Genomic DNA, 24122 nt, shown 5'->3' on the forward strand with positions numbered 1-24122 from the left:
CTGTAAGGATTGTGCCGTGGAGAATAGTGCGTATCCGTCCCCGTTTCTGCTCACTTAATTTATCCCACTCAGTGGTTTGTGAAATAGTTTGAGCAATAGAAGGATCAGAAAACAGTGAGGGATCTGCCAAAAGGGCATCTACTTCCTCATTGGAGTAAGAGAGGCCCAGGTTATCCATGATGTTGTGTTGAAGAGTCGCTAAATATAAAGGCAAAAAAAGGGAAAAATACCCTCGCAGCTGTGCGCTGCCAAATATCACAATAACAACGAGAGGGTGAGGGACAGTCACTCTTGATCCCCCATGGTTAACGGTACATCAACAACAAAAGAGTGAACAAAGTAAGGAGCAAAATAGGAGTAACAGCGTGAGCAAAAAGTTGTGTTTTTAAGAGAACCCTCACTCACCAACCTGGTTGGTGACATGCTTCATCATCGGGTTCCACCAGAGAGGCCGAATGCCTCTCTGGTGTGCTACAACGCCTGAACTACAGCGGAGCTGGTTTTTGATGGAAAGGGGAGTGAAAAATTTAAAAGGTGAGTGGTTTTAACCAATAACCAATTTAATTCTGGCAAACCAAATACCGAACTAAAAACAAGTGGGTTGGACAGAAGCCGGCCAATTAGGTGGGACACGGCTTATCCAAAAGGGGGAAGGTCAACATGTTTCTGCTTAATGAGCCCAGTCGGCTAAGCATTCATCAGGACCATAGGGAACACCACGGCGGTATGCACACGCTAAGGTGCACCCAGACCAGTGGTGTGTTTGAGCGGTAAGACTCACTGTTTTACCGCAAGAGCCATCCTGTAATTAAGGGGCTAGTAACGCCTGTAAAGGGAAAAAAACAGACATAACACACATAAAGACATATACAGATAGACACATTGTGTCACTTGAATATCTTATGCTTTACGTGATTCAGGTGAACACAATTGGTAGGCCCATGCTGTGAAGGGGGAGTGGGTGTCAAATAACGTTAAGTGGTTATCAAGACTCCCACACAAAAAGAGTGGTGCTCTGTGTGAGCTGTAGGACCTGTACTTTTATCAGCGTGTTTTCGTAGTGGTCCTGCGCACAAGTTGTGTCAGTGAAGTCAATAAAACAATGTATTGACTAGCCGGCCAGCGATGTGCTGTCGGCGTAGGCTGTAATAGCCGTAGTGCTTGCCTTTAAAAATATATACATATATACATATAGCGGACTCGTGCAAGTGGAGTACATGCTGAAATGAGCACACATGGTGTTTGCCAGGCGCCGTTGCTCCAGTGCATGACTATCAATTTGGTATTTAAAAACAACAACAACATGGAAAAAAGGGGGCTGAACTCTTACTCAGTAAACCAGTATTTGTTGCGTCATGGGTCCGAGAGGGGGGTAGTGAGCTATAGTATCTATGGGAGTAGATAAATAAGAGAACCTTGTTGGTCTGGGTACTCGTAAGAGAAACTCACTGGGACCAGAGGGACGCGATGGTAAAGGGAAACTACTTACTTCCATGCTAGCACACTCCCGCAAGGTACCTGGATCAGTCCTGCTCGGCCCGGATCTTGGTGAGTATGGAGTGAGAGCCGGAATAAATACAAATGCAAACCTATCACGTGATGCGGAGACGCGTGTCACGTGATAGCAACAGCGTCCGTAAACGCGTGACATCATCATCAGGGGCGTGTGTTAGCGGCCGAGCCCTCAGACCTAGTCCCATTAGGATTGGTTGATTAAGATGTGGTGGGCTGAAGTAGGATATGCTAGTTTTTACAGGGAGCATGACAAATAATGGCGAAAATACTTCGTCATAATTATTTATGTTTGAAAATAGTCGGTGATTATTGACTACTTAAACATGCCACGTAATGCCTGAAAACTGTTCAAAAGAATTACACTTTACGGGTGGATCCCCTAAGTGAAAACTGGTTTCATGAGGAAATTAACGAGAGGCGCTTTGTGTATTGTATCAATTGGTGACCCACTGCATTGGTCAGTTCCAATGAGAAACACAACAGGGGGGGTCTAAAGAAATCCTAGGCAGTGCTACAAAGAGGCCATCAAGGTGTTAGTCCTAATGGTGGAAATCAACCCATATTTCAATTCTTCAAGACGGAGTTCCACGGGATGTTATCATTAAGACCTGTGAGGTGAGTAGAAAGGCGATAGACCCACCTTTGCTCTTTTTCAAAGAGTAGCTGCTGAGTATTTTGTCCTGGTTTCAATTTTTCAATGATTGACCAGGTCATATCGTTCGTGGTGTGATTGGCCAAAAGAAAATGTTCTGTCAATTTTGTGCTTAGTTTTCGACAGCGAATGGTACTGCGATGTTCGCATATGCGCTGCTTAATTTTCCTCCCTGTCATCCCGACGTATCTTAGTCCGCATGGACAGGTGATGAGGTAAACCACGTCTGTAGAGTTGCAGTTTGTGTGCGTTCTCTGCACCCATTGTTTCCCTGGTTCAAGTTCAAGGTGTTTCGAGGGGGAAGTCAGGTGGCAGACGCTACATGAGCCGCAAGGGTAGTGACCAACAATAGGAGGGAGGCCCCACGCACTAGTAATAGACTGGTTTTGATCTTTGTCTGATATCTTAGGGCGAGTGTGGACCAAGGCATCCTTTAAACTCCTTGCTCTTTTGTAAGAGAATAAAGGTTTATCCCAGTTGTGCTTGTTGCTCGTCAGGATATTCCAGTGCTTCTTAATGGACTTGCTGACTGCGTTTGATGCTGCATTGAAAGTTGTTACACAAGTGAGAGGTATGGAATCCTGATCATCTCTCACATGGTCTTCTAGTAGAGCGTCTCGATTTTGATTCCGGGCCCGCTTGTTGCTCCTGGAAAGGATTCTGTCAGGGTAACCCCGAAATTTCAATTTCGATGTAAGCTCTTGTGCTTGTTTCTTGTATGTAGACACTTCGCTACAGTTCCGTCGGAGACGCAAAAATTGCCCAAAGGGGAGGTTTTCCCTAAGAGGGCGAGGGTGGTAGCTGGAAAAGTGTAACAGATTATTCTTTGCCGTCGGTTTATGGTGAGTTCTGGTTTGGAGGGTATCACCTGTTCTGGTGATTACCACATCAAGGAAGATCATCTCATCCTTGTCATGTGTGTGGGTGAATCTGAGATGGGGATCGCAAGTATTTATCCATCCAAAGAAATCTCTGAGGCGGTCCTCAGAGCCCTGCCAAATGATCAGCACATCGTCAATGTACCTTTTCCAAAAGAAGAGGCTTGACAGAAAAGGGTTGTTGGGATCCAAAATGAATTTTCTTTCGAAGTCGAAAACATACAACCCGGCTACCGAAGGCGCAAAAGTGCTGCCCATTGAAGTTCCTGTGATTTGTTGAAAAAGGTCACCCTTATATTCGAAGAAGTTCCTCTTCAGTGCGAGAGTGGCACAGCTGACAATGAATTCTCGCGGGGTCGTGAAGTTCCAAACACTGGACTCAAGGGTGTGTCTCACGACATTGATGGTGTCATCCTGCGGGATGCAGGTGTACAAACTTTCGATATCCATTGTCACAAGGAAGGATACACCTTCCGGGAGAACCATCCCTTGGAGTAGTGATAACAGACTTTTGGTGTCTTTCAGATAGGTGCTTGTTGATTGAATCAGTGGTTTCAGAAAGAAATCACAGTAACGTGACAGGGGTTCCAGCAATGAGCCAATCCCTGACACAATGGGTCGGCCAGGGGGTGGTATCTTGTTCTTGTGCGTTTTTGGTAGGGTATAGAAATAAGGGATCTTGCCCTCACTAGTAGTGAGGAAAGTCGCTTCTTGTTTGGTGATATCGCCATTAGTTTCGGCGTCATTAATCAAATCATGAATGATACCTTGGAGTTCCAAGGACGGATCCGTAGTCAAAGGTTTATAACTAATGGGATCATTAAGGAGGCGTCTACATTCCCTGTCGTAGGCAGTGGTATCCTGAATGACTACTCCTCCACCCTTGTCTGCCGGTTTTATCACGATGTCCGTGTTTGACTGCAGAGAGAGAAGCGCTTGAAATTCGCCCGCCGTCATGTTCTTGAAACGGTCGGGTTCAATGAAGGCTTCGACATCGTTAGAAACCGCCTGTTCGAATGCTGTGATTTCCGGCGGTATAGAGTGTGGGGGAGGTGTAAAGTTGGATTTGATCTTGAATCCAGTATCACTTGACGGAGAGTCGGTACTGTCCAAAGGTATTTTCTCAAAAAAACTTTTGAGCTTGAGTTTCCTGAAAAAGTTGGAAAGTTCGCATCTTAGTTTAAAGCGATCAAAATTTGCTGTAGGTATGAAACCTAGCCCTTTCTCCAGGACTGAAGTTTCATCGGTCGTAAGTGTTACGGATGATAAATTAGTGATCAGACTCATTGGTTGCTGGGGCCTGCCCGTTGTGTCTTGCTCCTCGTGTTGTCCCCCACTGCTTCGTCTTGCTGCCAATGGACCTGAGTGGAGCCTCTTCTTCGGCCCCTGCCTCTCCTGCCCCTCTCTAAAAAAGGAGGGCGGTATTGGTTCTGCTGGAACTGTGGAGGTGGAAAGAAACCAGGGTTCCAACCCATCATCGGGTGGAACGGGGGTGGTTGAAAAGGGGGTTGTTGGTATGGAAGCCAAGACTGGTTATTGTATTGTCGTCTGTTTCTTCCTCTCCCCCGCTGTCGAGCTTTGTAGCTGCCACTGCTTGAATCACTACCAGTGGATTCATCAGCTGAACTGTCAGTGCCGAAATCATTTTTGGTCGGCGGAGTATAGTCTGGGCTAGTGTAAGGATATGCTCGCACATAGGACCATTTGGACAGATCTTTCTGGAACTTTTGGGCTTTTGAGTGAGTGAGAGAGTCTTTGTATTCAGTCATTTCTCTGTTGAGTTCTTCTAGTCGTTTCTTAAATCCCACTAGTGTCGATTTGAAATGGGTTTCCGTTAGTTGGATTTCCACCATTATGGCCTCTGAGAGCCTCAGTGCTGTTTTAATAATCAGCACCAGCCAATCCCTGGTGCAGTGCCAGGCAATTTGGGCCCATTCCTTCCTAAACTGTGCATCATCTAGGAAAATTCGGGGGGCATTGGTGACCAGTAAACCTTTGGGTGCTATATTGTTCCTGAGATATTCTGTAAGGATTGTGCCGTGGAGAATAGTGCGTATCCGTCCCCGTTTCTGCTCACTTAATTTATCCCACTCAGTGGTTTGTGAAATAGTTTGAGCAATAGAAGGATCAGAAAACAGTGAGGGATCTGCCAAAAGGGCATCTACTTCCTCATTGGAGTAAGAGAGGCCCAGGTTATCCATGATGTTGTGTTGAAGAGTCGCTAAATATAAAGGCAAAAAAAGGGAAAAATACCCTCGCAGCTGTGCGCTGCCAAATATCACAATAACAACGAGAGGGTGAGGGACAGTCACTCTTGATCCCCCATGGTTAACGGTACATCAACAACAAAAGAGTGAACAAAGTAAGGAGCAAAATAGGAGTAACAGCGTGAGCAAAAAGTTGTGTTTTTAAGAGAACCCTCACTCACCAACCTGGTTGGTGACATGCTTCATCATCGGGTTCCACCAGAGAGGCCGAATGCCTCTCTGGTGTGCTACAACGCCTGAACTACAGCGGAGCTGGTTTTTGATGGAAAGGGGAGTGAAAAATTTAAAAGGTGAGTGGTTTTAACCAATAACCAATTTAATTCTGGCAAACCAAATACCGAACTAAAAACAAGTGGGTTGGACAGAAGCCGGCCAATTAGGTGGGACACGGCTTATCCAAAAGGGGGAAGGTCAACATGTTTCTGCTTAATGAGCCCAGTCGGCTAAGCATTCATCAGGACCATAGGGAACACCACGGCGGTATGCACACACTAAGGTGCACCCAGACCAGTGGTGTGTTTGAGCGGTAAGACTCACTGTTTTACCGCAAGAGCCATCCTGTAATTAAGGGGCTAGTAACGCCTGTAAAGGGAAAAAAACAGACATAACACACATAAAGACATATACAGATAGACACATTGTGTCACTTGAATATCTTATGCTTTACGTGATTCAGGTGAACACAATTGGTAGGCCCATGCTGTGAAGGGGGAGTGGGTGTCAAATAACGTTAAGTGGTTATCAAGACTCCCACACAAAAAGAGTGGTGCTCTGTGTGAGCTGTAGGACCTGTACTTTTATCAGCGTGTTTTCGTAGTGGTCCTGCGCACAAGTTGTGTCAGTGAAGTCAATAAAACAATGTATTGACTAGCCGGCCAGCGATGTGCTGTCGGCGTAGGCTGTAATAGCCGTAGTGCTTGCCTTTAAAAATATATACATATATACATATAGCGGACTCGTGCAAGTGGAGTACATGCTGAAATGAGCACACATGGTGTTTGCCAGGCGCCGTTGCTCCAGTGCATGACTATCAATTTGGTATTTAAAAACAACAACAACATGGAAAAAAGGGGGCTGAACTCTTACTCAGTAAACCAGTATTTGTTGCGTCATGGGTCCGAGAGGGGGGTAGTGAGCTATAGTATCTATGGGAGTAGATAAATAAGAGAACCTTGTTGGTCTGGGTACTCGTAAGAGAAACTCACTGGGACCAGAGGGACGCGATGGTAAAGGGAAACTACTTACTTCCATGCTCGCACACTCCCGCAAGGTACCTGGATCAGTCCTGCTCGGCCCGGATCTTGGTGAGTATGGAGTGAGAGCCGGAATAAATACAAATGCAAACCTATCACGTGATGCGGAGACGCGTGTCACGTGATAGCAACAGCGTCCGTAAACGCGTGACATCATCATCAGGGGCGTGTGTTAGCGGCCGAGCCCTCAGACCTAGTCCCATTAGGATTGGTTGATTAAGATGTGGTGGGCTGAAGTAGGATATGCTAGTTTTTACAGGGAGCATGACAAATAATGGCGAAAATACTTCGTCATAATTATTTATGTTTGAAAATAGTCGGTGATTATTGACTACTTAAACATGCCACGTAATGCCTGAAAACTGTTCAAAAGAATTACACTTTACGGGTGGATCCCCTAAGTGAAAACTGGTTTCATGAGGAAATTAACGAGAGGCGCTTTGTGTATTGTATCAATTGGTGACCCACTGCATTGGTCAGTTCCAATGAGAAACACAACAGGGGGGGTCTAAAGAAATCCTAGGCAGTGCTACAAAGAGGCCATCAAGGTGTTAGTCCTAATGGTGGAAATCAACCCATATTTCAATTCTTCAAGACGGAGTTCCACGGGATGTTATCATTAAGACCTGTGAGGTGAGAGTAGCTGCTGAGTATTTTGAAAATACTCAGCAGCTACTCTTTGAAAAAGAGCAAAGGTGGGTCTATCGCCTTTCTACTCACCTCACAGGTCTTAATGATAACATCCCGTGGAACTCCGTCTTGAAGAATTGAAATATGGGTTGATTTCCACCATTAGGACTAACACCTTGATGGCCTCTTTGTAGCACTGCCTAGGATTTCTTTAGACCCCCCCTGTTGTGTTTCTCATTGGAACTGACCAATGCAGTGGGTCACCAATTGATACAATACACAAAGCGCCTCTCGTTAATTTCCTCATGAAACCAGTTTTCACTTAGGGGATCCACCCGTAAAGTGTAATTCTTTTGAACAGTTTTCAGGCATTACGTGGCATGTTTAAGTAGTCAATAATCACCGACTATTTTCAAACATAAATAATTATGACGAAGTATTTTCGCCATTATTTGTCATGCTCCCTGTAAAAACTAGCATATCCTACTTCAGCCCACCACATCTTAATCAACCAATCCTAATGGGACTAGGTCTGAGGGCTCGGCCGCTAACACACGCCCCTGATGATGATGTCACGCGTTTACGGACGCTGTTGCTATCACGTGACACGCGTCTCCGCATCACGTGATAGGTTTGCATTTGTATTTATTCCGGCTCTCACTCCATACTCACCAAGATCCGGGCCGAGCAGGACTGATCCAGGTACCTTGCGGGAGTGTGCGAGCATGGAAGTAAGTAGTTTCCCTTTACCATCGCGTCCCTCTGGTCCCAGTGAGTTTCTCTTACGAGTACCCAGACCAACAAGGTTCTCTTATTTATCTACTCCCATAGATACTATAGCTCACTACCCCCCTCTCGGACCCATGACGCAACAAATACTGGTTTACTGAGTAAGAGTTCAGCCCCCTTTTTTCCATGTTGTTGTTGTTTTTAAATACCAAATTGATAGTCATGCACTGGAGCAACGGCGCCTGGCAAACACCATGTGTGCTCATTTCAGCATGTACTCCACTTGCACGAGTCCGCTATATGTATATATGTATATATTTTTAAAGGCAAGCACTACGGCTATTACAGCCTACGCCGACAGCACATCGCTGGCCGGCTAGTCAATACATTGTTTTATTGACTTCACTGACACAACTTGTGCGCAGGACCACTACGAAAACACGCTGATAAAAGTACAGGTCCTACAGCTCACACAGAGCACCACTCTTTTTGTGTGGGAGTCTTGATAACCACTTAACGTTATTTGACACCCACTCCCCCTTCACAGCATGGGCCTACCAATTGTGTTCACCTGAATCACGTAAAGCATAAGATATTCAAGTGACACAATGTGTCTATCTGTATATGTCTTTATGTGTGTTATGTCTGTTTTTTTCCCTTTACAGGCGTTACTAGCCCCTTAATTACAGGATGGCTCTTGCGGTAAAACAGTGAGTCTTACCGCTCAAACACACCACTGGTCTGGGTGCACCTTAGCGTGTGCATACCGCCGTGGTGTTCCCTATGGTCCTGATGAATGCTTAGCCGACTGGGCTCATTAAGCAGAAACATGTTGACCTTCCCCCTTTTGGATAAGCCGTGTCCCACCTAATTGGCCGGCTTCTGTCCAACCCACTTGTTTTTAGTTCGGTATTTGGTTTGCCAGAATTAAATTGGTTATTGGTTAAAACCACTCACCTTTTAAATTTTTCACTCCCCTTTCCATCAAAAACCAGCTCCGCTGTAGTTCAGGCGTTGTAGCACACCAGAGAGGCATTCGGCCTCTCTGGTGGAACCCGATGATGAAGCATGTCACCAACCAGGTTGGTGAGTGAGGGTTCTCTTAAAAACACAACTTTTTGCTCACGCTGTTACTCCTATTTTGCTCCTTACTTTGTTCACTCTTTTGTTGTTGATGTACCGTTAACCATGGGGGATCAAGAGTGACTGTCCCTCACCCTCTCGTTGTTATTGTGATGGATGCCAGATCACCACAATATCTCCCTTCTTTACAACAAATAAAAACAGAAAAACAGTAAATAGAAAAACATAGCGTAAATACATCAATTCATAAATATACATTTGATAATTAATACAAATGAACATCAATCGCGAAATCTTAAAGGTTTGATAACATTTCGTCTATTACTCCTACGCTCGAGTTCAGGATGAGAGAAACACTTTGGTTCAGAAACAACAATGTCAGAAGAGGAGGGTGGAGGAACACGAGAATGCAAAAACGGTTTGGATGAAAGACAAGAATCATGAGAAGGAGCATCGTGAATATGCACCTTCACCACTCTTCCCCTATTCCACCATTCATTTTTGCTAGTTTTCACTGCATTCCTGGTCACAACCTCAATTCTGACAGGAGGTTTACATTTGGACATTCCCTTGGGAACATGATTGGGATCCTTGACACGAACCCAGTCTCCTACACATAGTTTATTTTCTACAGGTCTAACTCTGTGGGTAGTGTCGTAATGGCTTTTCATTTTACCTTGAAAAATTTCAACTTTTGGGCTCACAATTTTGTCCATATTTAACAATTGATCACTTTTGTGTTGACACTCTCTTAACCAGGCAGGGCACAATTTAGAGGCAGGTGGACGTCCTCGTAACATTTCAAATGGTGTAATACCTGAGACAGCATTTGGACAACATCTATGTGACCACAGCATTTCTTCAACAGAATTGCAAATATCAAACTTGTTTTGAATGGCCCATTGTATACTCTCAACTAGTGTGCGATTAATTTTTTCTACCAGACCATTGGCCTGTGGGTGGTATAAAGCAACACATTTGTGTCTGATAGCATTGTTGCTAAGGAAACTCTTCATTTCCTTAGAAACAAATTGGACAACATTGTCCGAGACAATTTCTTTAGGAAAACCTTCCCTTAAAAACAGATTGTTCAAGAACTTGATGACACTAACAGTATTTGGTTCTTCTACAAATTTCACTTCCCACCATTTGCTGTAGTGATCTACAACTACGATGGCAAATCTTAACTTCCGTGGAAGAGTGCCAAAAGGACCTATAAAATCTATGGCAATCTTTGACCAAACTGTTTTAGGTAATTCAACGGGTTGTAAAGGAACTGCTTCTGTTTTAAGACCTTTGTCACTAGAGGCACAGATAACACATCCCCGAACACTGGCTACAATGGCAGAGTCCATTCCGGGCCACCAATAACTATCTCTAATTTTCCTTTTGGTTATAGTTTGTCCCAGATGTCCCTCATGACCATACAAAATAATCCTTTCCCTCAATGAGACGGGTGGAATGAATTTGTCCCCCCGTACAAGCATCCGTTTTTCTTCAATAGATAATTCATTGTAGTGAAGTATAGTGCAGTAAATAGTAGAAGAGTTGGATACTTCAGGAAGTGTATTTATTAGCCACAGCTGCTGCAGTCCCAGAGTAACTGTGTAAACTGGAATCTTTCCACTGCAGCCTCACACAGTACATTCTACATTCCAATGACATAGTACTATGATGGAATGGATGCCACATCACCACAAAGTGGCTGTGAAATATAAAGCCTGTTAATTGACACCTTCAAAGTGGTACTTAAGGGGGGGGGGACCTCTGGTTTTGTGGCCCCTCAGCCCACAGTGTATGTATCAGCACTCAGGAGACAGTTTTGAATTATTTCACACGCTCCTCTCTAAAGACTTCCTCTGAGCTGGTGTTGACTGCATTTATGCAACCCAATTATGTGGCTCATACAGGGTCCACAGAGATTAGCCTCACAGTACACTCCCTTCAGTGACAACATTCAACCAGTCATGCCACTGCGGTCATCCTAGAGCAATGGATCCTGGCTACCTACCCATACTGCTACTAGCACACACAAATGTCATGTCATCTACGAAACTCTCAAGGTGACCACTTTTTGAGTCTCGCAGACCTAGCATTGCAGCGCGCATGCGCTGCTTGCTCTGCGAGGCATATTGTAGTAGGGTAGGTTTTAGAAGTGGAGTTGAATTCGCGCCAATCTTTTTAATTGGCTGGCGTCATAGTTTACGGTAAACGCTGGCTTCTGAGTGAAAATGAGGCTTCTTTGTTACAGCCATGTCTCCTTTTAGGACCTCCCATCCAGACTAGATCGTTTACTTGCGGCCTTACAGGGTTCATTAGTCAGTAGGCACTATGTTTTTTCAGTCGCCTTTGGCAAGGGCGGCCGCAAGTTTATTTTTGCATCGCGCTAAAGTGAAAGCACGATGCAAATATAAACAAGTTACAGGAAACTGGGTGATTCAGGACTGTGTGCCCCAGTCTTTGCACTGACCGCTTTGGCATGTTTCTGGCGCACACGCCTGTGCACGTCCTGGTTGTAAAGCAGCTTCCTTTAAATTAGCATCGGGACTGCAGGCACACAACCACAGATGGGCTTTAAAACACATGCTGAGGCTGTCCCTTCGCCGCCGCACTGTACTTCCAGGAAACTCGCGCAGACACCATTTGCATGTTTCTGGCGAAGGGTACATTGCCGGGAAAGGAGGTTCCCTGGAATCAGCCCCATATCCCACGCTTGCGATTCTAGTGGGTTCTACAACTCGTCCCCGTGTCCAAACCCCACTGCTGGACACCAGGCGCAGGTCCATGGTGGTGTGGAACAGATATCATGACGGGATTGACACTGACATCTGTTCTGCTGCTCTGGCCTCGTTGTGGTCCCCGCGGGGTGCCCACAGTTTACAGTCCCGGTGCCTACTTCCTTGTAGACACTGCTGGGCACCAAGCGCAGGTCCTTGGTAGTGTGCGGCAGATGATATGACGTGATTGACACTGGCACCGGTTCTGCTCTCCGGCCTCGCTGTTGGCCTCTTTTTTTTCTTTAAAGGTAAGAGCTGCACCCGCTACAGGGACTCCGCACTTTGTTTATGTTTTAGCCCTTTTGGCTTTGCCAAGGCTTTTTTATTCGGACGCCCTGCCAGCTTTGCTTTGCCTATGAACACACAGCCAGGATATCAGTGAGTTTTCCGGATAACCAAACAAAGGTGCCTCTCGTGGTGGCCAGTGACATCTTCAGCCTGAATACATAAGGCATGTATATGGCATAAACAATGTTCTCCTTACATCTTTCCACTTTACTAACAGAATCTCTTGGTAGTTGAGGCGCCTTATACATGCGGAAAACTAAATCAATCGCGCCACGTTTTCCATTGATTGTCGGGCAGCCCGCAGTACAGGGTTGAAGACCATAGCATATTTTTGAATGAAAACAAAAAGAAAGTGTCTGTAACATTTCCTCATCATGTCTACCTCCAGAGACAATGAAAGTCCTACAAGACACAAAATCAGGCCCAAAAATATCCAAATTTATTCACAGCATGAAAATAGTTAACGTCAGTCCCCGTTTCTTTCCTGTGTGCAGCTCCCCGATTTCTTCTGTACAGTATAATTTTTATGCATTACTTTCTGAAATACGAAACTGTTGTGTATGACTGAAAGCGTGGTGAATGAAGTTTCCTACGCTGTATGTGCATGCATTGTTAGTTTTATTATATGGCACATGGATATACAAGAATCGTTGTTGATTTTTTTAAAAATATCGTTCATAGTGTATCTTTTGTATATTTAAAATGTAAATTAGTTTCCATCCAGTTTGGAGACTTTTGTAAAAAGGTATTTCGTTTTCTATTTGTTTCTGCAACGATAGAAATGTGGGAACTAGATTCCAATTTATATTGGCTTGAAGATGCAGGCATTACACCTGAGCATCGCATTCTACCAATGCACTTTATCCTCCCTAGTTCACCTTTTAAAGGGCAAAAGCACTAATCCGCTGGATGGCATCTTATGGTGTTTTTTTCAAGACCTGTGATGCATCATTTACATGCTGAATGTTTTCACGGCTCGGCCTTTGCCTTATGACTCGAGCTGCCGACTTTAGAGCGGGGGAACCAGCTACCAGCCTCTACGTAGGCTCAGCATCCTGTGATCCTGGGCAAACCACTTAATCTCCCTGTGCCTACCAAAAATGAATGTGCTCATGTGTAACGTAACTGGTGCTCATGTAAAGTGTTCCAGTACCTAAAGGTAGAGTTTCTGCTGTATAAATCTGAAAAGAAAAAAAGAAAAGGCAGTCTCCTAACTTTGCTCTGCCTTGTTTCTTCCTAGAAATTCAACAGCCTCCCTCTCTATACCACCCTTTGGTGTTACTTTTTAACACAGTTTATTTATCAAAAAATTTGAAAGTTTTTACCAAAAATTATCACATACAACTAGTCCATATAAACACACGACTGAAGAGCTTCAGGGATTATTATGTGTGGTTTAAGAAATGTATAACGGTTTAGAATCATTAGTTTTACTTAAACAAGCATTTGAAATGCAATAGATCTCTCATTACTGAATGTTGGAGCTATTGGCGTTGCTAATAATAATGCAATGCCAATAACTCAAACTTTCAGATATGCAAGACCTATTGCATTGCAAATGCTTGTTATAAAGGCGTTTGGGGGAATAAATAGACTACATTACTAACAGCAATGCAACATTTCATCACACATCAAACCATAACAAGGGAAATCCCAACAGTTGGTGCAAAATTGGGCACAATCAACGCTAGGACCATGAAAACGACTTCTGGAGTCAAATCAACAAGGTCTTACATGGCCTCTTTTCATACTAGACTGGAGGCAGTACAGAAAAGTATGGGTGATTGAGAAAAAGGTTTGAAAAGCACTCCAGACTGGGGCCTCAAAAGCTAACATTAGTGACAGATCATCGACCAGAAAGACAGAGAAGACCTGCAAAAGTCTGCGTTTACAGCATGTAAGAGAAAATGTTAAAGGACTGTATGGAGAACCTGCTGGCAGACATGTTACCTTGACTGCTTAAGATAGATAACCTTTACACCCCACCTGAACTGCAAAAGTCCCATAGGATTTGCACTCATAAGCCATTCACTCAAGATTCGCTGCAACCCAGACCATTCACAGCATGATTGTTATGCCACAAAGAACTCCAATAAATAATCCAAGCAGCTCACCAAAATATCTTTGCAGCTTTCTCCCTTGGGAGCAACGTGAAGAGAAATAGGCTTTTTGCCTCTGAGGCATATACTCCATTAGTGGGACCTAAACGTCAGCCTACTGGAACCTTACATCACGTAGATCATAATGAAAAGGAAATCTTCTGAGAACACTGAACCAGAGGATCTTGAACAATTATTGACGGTTTAAAATTGTGCCACATAGAAATGACAGGTGTGGTTGGTAGCCCTTAGAGCACTACACCGGACCAATCTCCTACCTCTTCACGGAACCGTCATGGATGTAACAATAACCAATCTTTTCTCACACACTCTAGCAAAGACAATCTGGTTAGAGTGGTGCCAGAGAGGACCAATGACAAGGAAAGGGACAAGTCCAGATCCTCTCTGGAGCCAACTGCTTATTCTTGCACTACCTGGAACTTATCTATCAAATCCAGTTATTCAATACAAGTGGTGACTAGGCCTCGTCATACATCTAGGATATCTGACAATAGGTAATTCCATATTTGTAACACTTTCTTGCCGAGTTCCCCCACAGCCACCAAGAAGGGACACAAGAAGTATACCCTCTGCATGTATACATACTGAACACTGTCAAACATTCACCCGCCGTTCTGTCCATCATCTTTTTGTGTTGCTAATTTGCCCTAAGTGGGAAGGGTATTCCCAGACGGGGGTCCCCGTGCTCGCTACTCTGCCGGTTTCAAGCTAGCCTGGCTGACGAGGGGTTATACCCCGAAACCGGTCCCAGGATGCTTGTTTTCCAGTCCAGGAAAGACCTAGCCTGGTAGTTCGGGCTGGACTGTTTTCATGGGGAGCAGGGTCAATATTGATTTGCACATGGCTGGGTCGAAGCTTGAATGGTGTGGCAAGCAAAATAATGATGGATTAAACCCAGATCTGGCACTGGGAGCGAGTGTTTGACAATGTTCAACATACTGTCCATCATCTTTGTGTTGTATACATTTTGTGTACATTTCATACTCATGAATGCCTTAATGGTTTTCCATTCGTCCCCTTTTATTCCTTTCCCGCCTTAAAAGCTTTAGTGTGACTAACACGCATATATTCCTTGCCCAGCACTTTCTGCTTGTTCCCACATGCCTTGTCTGGTACCCTTTGCTTGATTATTTGCACCGACAATCTACATCCAGGAGTGATTTGCCTTCGCTAAGCCACTTGCGGCTACCCCCCACTGTTGCTGTACCAGGGGAGGAGCGGTCTTTTCTGCTCTCCAATCTCCTTTTCTCCTCTCATTCTCATACCACAGACAATCAATGTGTGCATTTCTACATAGACTTTCACATCCATCTTTTAGTGTCACCAAACCTCCTCAGATACCGACTCAAAAAAACAGATACCTCTAAGAAGGCTAGAATACAGATGGCCTGTAATCCGCGAGGGTGGATGAGAACACTAACAAAAGCAAGACAGATCTTGGGTCCAGATCCACTAGGCACTACCCAACCTGTTCCTCCTACTCTCGCTTTTCTTATCCTCTTAATCCCCTTGACCTTAGACCCAGTGTTTGGTAGTCTGTACACACTGACCAGAGCCCAAAAGAGCTTGATATCTCCCCCCCTCCGAGCCAACACTATACCACTTTGTTGCAGTATCAATTGATATAATGTACCCTTGAGCCATGCTATAGACCTACTCCTGATGCATACTCTGTGGATCTTGAACTTACCTACCCAAGGAGATACTTGAATTGTGTACGATTCCCTAACCACCATGGCAATAGATCCACTCCCAAATGCCTTTCAAAAAGTAAACGTACTAGGTACAAGGTAAAACCACTTTCCTACCTTGCTCCAAAGCATGCAGACATAGCACTAGTACACGACATGCACTTTTCACCAACAGTGTCCAAAATAACCTGCAGAGAGATTTGGTTGTTTGAGTATTATTCAGACACAGTTTACCGCTTTTTACAGGTCCCCCATCTACCCATCCTGCCTCTTTCAAAAAGTGCTGAGTGTCTACACTAGTCAAGAAAACACTACTGCGTGTAGTCAAAAAGGTGTTCATTGACTCATAAGGGTGATGCACATTTGCTAACTACTAAGATGTGCATGATCAGTGTATACTTCAAATGTCTCCCAACTGCCTTTTCATTCCAAAATATCCTGTGTTTTCTGGGATTTTAGTACAAGGCAGGCAGTTGTAATAGGGTGACTGAAATGTAGCCCTAGAACCAATTTTAAACAAGACTGAGACTATGGAGGACCAGTGAAATAATGATAGGGCTTTCACAGGTGAAGTATTGAAAGACAATGGTTTCTTAGATATTTGAAGATTCACTTACCTAATAGACAGATAATGTGCTTTCCTCTCCTCTACCGATGGTACCCTGTCAAGAATAGACAACTTACTCACCTAGCACTAACTGTGTTACCAGCTGCATGACCTTGGAAATACTCTCCTTCATACCATACTCTCATTTTGTTGCAATTGGAGTGGGAGCTAGTCGTTGCAGAAAAACTTGGCGCATTATTATTTCTCGATTCAAGTTGCCTGCTGAGAAAGCTCATTTGAACCAAATTGGAAGAAAATATTCATCTGGTTGAGTCCCCATAGGTATTGTGGTCATCCAGTAAGGAAACGAACATAGGCCAAGTAATAAAAGATTCTGCTACTAATAATAAACATAGGAGAAAGAAGTAAATGACCCGTTCCTAAGCTCCATAACCAACCAATGACAGTAGGATGGAGCTAGAGAAGGCTAAAATGGCCCTTAACACTTTTTACACTTTAAAGGCACAATATGCACTACACCACTGGAAGGGTAATTATTATGAGAGAGAGAGGAAACGGCTGGCAGGTTTTTGTCTGCCAAACTTAGGCAGGGAGAGGCATCAACAGCAATCCCAACCATTTATGAGAGAGTAAACCTTGTCAGACAGTTTTGCAGCCTACAGCAAATGTCTTTACTGTTCTGAATCCCAGAATGGCCTAGACGAAGTGTTAAAGCTGAGATGAAGAAGTCTTCAAATAACGGAGTAGTCAGTCATGGAGCATTTCCAGTATAATTTTATTCTGCTGCCGCTACAGCAGTGGAGTCTCTGAGCATTCGCCAGAGTCTGTTTAAGCTTACAAACTACTGAGATTATATACATTTGTAGTCACAAAGGAAATAGTGGAAAACAATGATCTAAAAAATATATCATAAAGCACAAAGGTCCTTGAGACAGCTTGCCAGTTATCATTAATATTAGGTGACTGGTTTCCTTCCTTTCTCACAATGTCTGGCTACACTTTAAGCAAACCATCATTCATAGACCATAACAACACAATAAGGAGTTTGCAGTATCTATAACTAATATAGAACATCTGTGCAGCATCCACTTTTAACCAGGTCACAGGCCCTTGTGACAGTATACAAAACTAAGTGAGAGGTAAATGCTTTCCTTGAGTGATCTTTGAACAGGAAGGAAAACATTCTGCAGTCAAAGCTTTTCCTCAGGCACATAATTCAACTAACCTTTCTGTGAGCCCAGCTGCACTCATCAAAACTAGATAAACATGCTTATTCCGGGAATACGTTCACGTAAAGGATACAGAGGAAAGAAAAAAGCAATATTAACAAGGACACTCTCTCTCAGAAGATGATCATATCTTCCGAGTATCAGGTTCTCAAAGTTAACACAAGAGAGGACAGAGCTTCTGAAAGGAGAGATCACGAAAGATGAAGTATCTGCCACTATTTTGAACTTGACATACAACATATCAATCAAGTAGAATGGATTACCAGTAAAGATTTTTTATATGTTGCATTTAAGCTATGTAGCCTATTAGGCTCTTAACAGGGATAAACAACTTCTTCCAAATATCAAGTTACAAAGTGCACTGGGACAAGAGTGAAGCAATGCCCATGTCCAGAATAATATTGGAATACATTGTGGGCTTTAACTTCCAGTAGAGAAGATAGGCTCAAATACCTGAGGGCTTTGTTAGCAGAGGCCTCAAATGCATGCTGAAATATAACCTAGCTTGGCTTAATATCAAAGCATCTAATAACTACTTGTGTTGTTAACAAGTAAACGGTAGGAGCATAAATGTGATACTGAGCAACTGTTGTTTCATGTTGTGTCTTCACAGTGATTTCCTAAGCCATGCAGCTGCACAAACCCTGGCTTCTGCACGTAGGCAGGAGGTGTGGGTAAAGTCAGAACTATTTATGCTGGTTAGCGTCCCCTTTGTTTTCAAGAACTGAAGGAACAGGTAGATAAGTAAGGACGATAACAGTAGATGTTGAAACCGCACGTGTGCTCCCAGCATGAGAATATATGAATGCTTTGCTAAGATTCCTGTCCGTATAAAGCTTAACTTACGAAACCAACCGTCTGCACACACACGTCTGACTCAGCTATTTCAATGAATGTCAATGTAGTTCATACAATATATAAAGATTGCGACAGCTACGTCTGGCAGAGCATACTTGGAAGCCTACCACATTGGATCTTTCAAGCTTCAGCATAAATAAACATACCTTCATGACTGTGTTCGATTGCTGTCTCTCATTAGCAGACAGTTGTACCCGATCTGTCCTTTCACAAACTGGGGACTCGTCCGGGATCCACCAAGTCAATTCAATTCAATAAATCTTTATTTGATCTTAAAAAGAACACAAAAGCAGAATATTAAAAAATACATTACGATAGATACACAAGATCAATGTCACAATATACTGATTTTTGTGTAACACAGTAGATAAGAAGATCAAAATCCTAATAAAAATCAAATACAAATAATATAAAACATATTTAAAACTGGTAAAAGCCAAAGAAAAACATAAAATGTAGCAAAGACTGTTCTGCGTTGCCGTTACAGGGACATGGAGGGAGTTCCTTACTCCATTCACCTTCCAAATCATAAAACCATACTATACGCCAAACCAAACCGGCCTAAATCTAAATAGGAGCGGCCTCTCCCATCGGGTTAATTCTAACATAACATACAAAGTAATTTCACCCAAAGCAAACTTAGAATAATAATGGCAGAGAGAATGCTTACTAGCAATCTCCTGTAACCGCAGAGAGGAAATGTTTTCTGCAAAACTCTGCTTAACCACTTTTTTGGTGGATTTACTTATCGAGCCTGGGGCACTGAAAAGTTCTGGAAGGCCAATATCAACTAATGATTTAAGCACATAACTCAACCAAGGTATAGAAAGACCCCATCCATATTCAAGGCTACTTTCTGCCAAAGAAAGGAGAAGGACTTTGCTGTTTGCTGTGTACCCTGCTTGAAGAATATCTCCAAGGGCTTGAAATTGAGCTTGCCTCCTGTTCTGATGACTCAGAGACATAAAGACTTCACCCCCAGTCTCCCCTGAACTCCTTTGCTGGGAGTTCTGACCTGCCGAGAGGTGCCTGCCAGTGTTCTGGGCCTCTGGAGTTTGTTTTGGGGACTTTTGCAGGAAATATGGGGTTGGCTGGATCGACATGTGCCTCTGCGATCTGGCTGGGAAGTAAGAGGCAAGCGACAGAGTAAGGCCCGGTAGAACCCTAGAGAAAACCGATGGCAAACTCCTGCCCCCTCCCAAACAGAGGTTATTTAGGAACAACGATAAGTTGTGGAAGTGGTGGTGTCCAATAGTGGTACAGGCAAGGGCCCTTCATCGCCAGTGGATGAGAACACTGTGAGGGACTCTGATTCAGACTGTCCATCCAGTGGTTCTGGCTTTTTCAGTACGGAGTTACCGTTTTTAACTCCTGGAACTTCAAATGACATCATCTAACATCGGACTGCTGGGGGTATAGTGCCTTAGGACAATTGTCCAGATGTGTGTGTATATATATGTATATAATCTACTGGCGGTCGCCACTAGATAGTTATAGTTAGAACCTAGTTTCCACAGGAAAAGCATTTTTTGATGTGCTTATAACTTTGGCGTTGTGTGACGAATCTTTACGAAAGTTTCCAAAAAGTTATTCTTTTCAAATCAGCTCCTATCTTGAAAGTTTGGGGGTGATTCGTCAAGGGGGGGGGATGACAACAAAGGGGGGTCCCAAAACGTGTTTTCTCCATGCAATTTCCATAGAAAACTTTAGACAAGGCTACAGGTCAAACTGCTGAACGGAATTACGCCAAATTTGGCAGGGAGAGAGGTCTTGGTCCAGAAAGCACGCTTTTGTTGAAATGGTGTAAATCCGTTCAGTAGTTTTTGAGAGATTAAAGGGAAAAATATATATCTGGACGGAGCCTAACTCCCGAGCACAAGCGTGCCTCTGATTGGCTGCCAACACTTCAAACCAGGAAGTGTTGGCAGACATCTTGTGCCTTGCATCGAGTTCCCTCCCTTGCTTCAGTCCAGACAGTTGTGGTGCGGGAACCCCTGACACCTTTGAAGTTTATGTTTGGAAAGCTGTTTATTTGGAAGACAACATTTTATTAGCGGTTTTCACTTGTGCTGGCTTTACTTTGGTCAGTGAACTCTTGAAGCCGTCGGACGAGGGTTCGGCTGGCAGCGCCTGATAAAAACCCTCGCCATGGGGAAGGCGCTTGGAATATTCCTTTTCCTGTGTGCGCTGGGACCAGCATCGGCCGAGCACGGTGATCTCGCCATGGGGAAGGCGCTTGGAATATTCCTTTTCCTGTGCGCACTGGAACCAGCATCGGCCGAGCACGGTGAGTAACTGGTTAATGTCGGTGGAGTTAAGACAAGAGAGTTGGGGTGATTAATTTATTGCTCCAGGTGACCTCTCCATATATGCTGGAAGAGACTCTTTAGCTTGCATGCCGTCCCGGATTTTCTCCCATACAAAGTAGAGCGACACTGTGCCACGAAAGGAAGACCCTCTGCCTTATCATGCATATTAATCCCCCGTCTTCCAAAGCGAACAGCAGCCCTTAACAGAGAAGTGCTTCGGAGGACAGATTAGAGAAACTCGGGGTTCAGGGGCTTGTGTGTTACTGGTTTTCCTATTCCCGTTGAGTGGCTGTCCTACCCCTTACAGTTCTAAACAGTCCAGTTACATCTCTCCTCAACCCCACAGGTTTTAACAGAGATTCACAATAAACCATTGTTCTGTGGCTTCTCAGAGCACCCGACTCCTGATATTTGCGGACCTCTGTGGTAATGGACAGTTTCACATAGATTTTATGCTGTACGCGCTGCAGAGCTTTACACAATAAGGGAGCTCGCTATTCAAACGACTACAATAGACATCTCGCTCAATTCGCTGTAACAGCATCCTAGAGAGAAGACTCACATGCTGTAAGAGACCCCCACCCCGCCGTCCCACCACAGAGTTTGAGAGTGCTTTCCTGAGCACAATGACCCCTCCCCTCACAGGCTGGCGCAGATCTTCCCAGAGTGAAGGAAGTCATGCTGCTGCTCGGGCTGAAGCAGACCGTCGCAGAGCAGAGACCTACAGAGAAGGCTGAACATAGAAGCCCCTGTCCACAGACTGAAGCAGCTTTCCCCACACTAGAGACCCCAGAGGTGGTTGGACTCACCATGTCAGTCAGTTTTCACGAGAACCGCAAATCCCGCACAAGTACTGGGTCAATGAACTGGTTAATCGAATTGCGTTCTGTAAGGACGTTACCAGGGTGTACTGGCACTTGGTACCATCCGAAAGTCTAACCTTACCTGGCACCAGCATGCCACTGGTGATGCCATTGTGAAAACTGTTGGAAGTGCAAGTGCCCTGATGCGCCCCTCCATAGTATGTGACGTCTAGAAGAAATGTATGCCTTTCTTTCGCTCAAAAAGTGACTTCTGCAGAGTAGCCTCCACCTTAATTTTGAAAACACAATTACATGTGCATATGTCACAGTGAACGCCCCCGACTTTTTCGCAATCTAGCACACACCCACCACCCGCATATTCTGTGAGCCCCCCGCAGGCTCCTCCATGACATAATGTCACCCGGTGTTTTGAATGTATGCCAAGGTGTGCCCAGCACGCAGCGGTGTTTTTCGCCAACACGCAGAACTGTTTCACCGTAGTAAATCAGGTTGCATCAGTGCGCTGAGAAGTATTTTTTATTTAAAGTGATAGTTTTCAGACGTATTTATTTAGTAGCATTCATTCTTCGGTGACAATGCCAATAGTGAACTAAGGCAAATCAGTTATATGCACTATGTGAGTGGCCTGTGTCCCCACTATACATAAACACTATAGTTTATTAAATCAAACACATGACAATATTTTGTGCAGTGTGCACCCTGTACTTCACTGGGCGCATTTGCAAAGTGGTGCAGGGAGGGGGCGAGTCTGATATAAAAAGTTAGCAATTCTGCTTTGTGGGACTTACTGGAGGTAATGAAAGGGGTAGTTGGCCCCCAAGGTTGACGTTGGGGGCTAAATACCCCTCCTGTTAACTCCAGTAAATCCCACACAGTGGGACTGCTAAATGGTGTTTGGAGGCCGTGCTCACCTTTCTCTACCACTCTGAAAAAGCGACTGCTATGTTATAGTTAGAAATTAGCATTTAAAAAACCTTTCAAATTCACTGAAAAAACCATAGGTTTCAGGCACGTTATAGTTAGAAATTAGCATTTAAAAAACCTTAGAAATTTACTGAGGCTCCAGGGACGTTATAGTTAGTTGGACATTTCACTCATACAAATTCAGAGAAATTCTGGCGTTATAGTTAGTTCAGCTAACTATAACTCGCGCCCCCGCAATGCACTGCTGATGACATCACATATTACATCATTCATGACATGGTCAGTGACATCACTGATGACATAACGGATGACATCTCAAATGGCATCAATGATGACATCACTGATGACATCATCCACGTGAAAATCTAATGCACCTCCTCACACCCTAATATAACCTTTCATACACCCACTCTAAAATACAGACTACCATTTTCCAAACCATAGACACACCAATACCAGTTACTACATACACACTCACTGATTCCTAGGGCTACACACACATCCACTTATTCAGCCATACAGATACTAACGCATACTTACTCTTATACAATCACTGATACAAGTACACACTCATCCATACAGCCACTCTCACAATCACTCACTCTCACATATACTTATTTATATACACCATCACTCACATATACTGCCTTTTACATATGTAGTTACTCACACAAGTACCACTGAGACATCCATTCACTCATCAACACACCCATACACACACTCACCCACCCACCCATACAGCTGTTCCCACATGCACTCTTGAACCCATACACTCAGTGAATCAACCACTTACACATCTATGCACAGTCACACACCTACCACCAACCCACCCACACACACACTCAGGCACCCATACAAATACTCAGGCAACCAATCAGTAACCCATATAGACACTCATCTAGCTACTCGCCTACCCATGCAGCAGCTCACACAAAACAGACAGACTGATACAGACATTCACACAGTTTAGTCACTAACCCATGCATTCAGTAAGACATTTAATAACTCACTTATACAGTCAGTCACGCACCTATTAAATACTCCATCCAGACACTTGTACACCCACTCATTCTTCAATACACCTTGGCATATATATAAAACATATTTAAACTTTATATAAACACACAGTCATTGGAAGATGTCATCAGTGATGTCATTTGAGATGTCATCAGAGAGGTCATCAGTGATGTCACTGACCATGTCATGAATGATGTAATATGTGACGTCATCAGCAGTGCATTGCGGGGGCGCGAGTTATAGTTAGCTGAACTAACTATAACGGCGGAATTTCTCTGGTTTTGTACGAGTGAAATGTTCAACTAACTAGAACGCCCCTGAAACCTCTGCTTTTTTCAGTGAATATATATCTATATCTATATATAGATATAGATATATATTGTATGTTTTATCAATACATCCATGAGTCATACATACATATTTAATGTATACCCATAGCCCAACAGTGTAACTTAATTAACAACTAACAGTGCATACTTGTTCATGTCATTCAATACAATCAATACAATG

The 24122-nt window shown here is 43.9% G+C and overlaps 1 protein-coding gene across 2 annotated transcripts in view; it reads right to left on the reverse strand.

Moving 5' to 3' along the window:
- Nucleotides 1-24122, reverse strand: part of NCK1 (NCK adaptor protein 1) — a 599173-nt gene that overhangs the window by 455808 nt on the left and 119243 nt on the right. For both annotated transcript variants that reach the window (XM_085634334.1, XM_085634335.1), the window contains exon 2: nt 18685-18809. The gene's annotated coding sequence lies outside the window, so the exon portion shown is untranslated. The remainder of the gene's footprint in view (nt 1-18684; nt 18810-24122) is intronic.

Source organism: Triturus cristatus, chromosome 11 (assembly GCF_964204655.1).
Source record: "Triturus cristatus chromosome 11, aTriCri1.1, whole genome shotgun sequence".
NCBI lineage: Eukaryota > Metazoa > Chordata > Amphibia > Caudata > Salamandridae > Triturus > Triturus cristatus.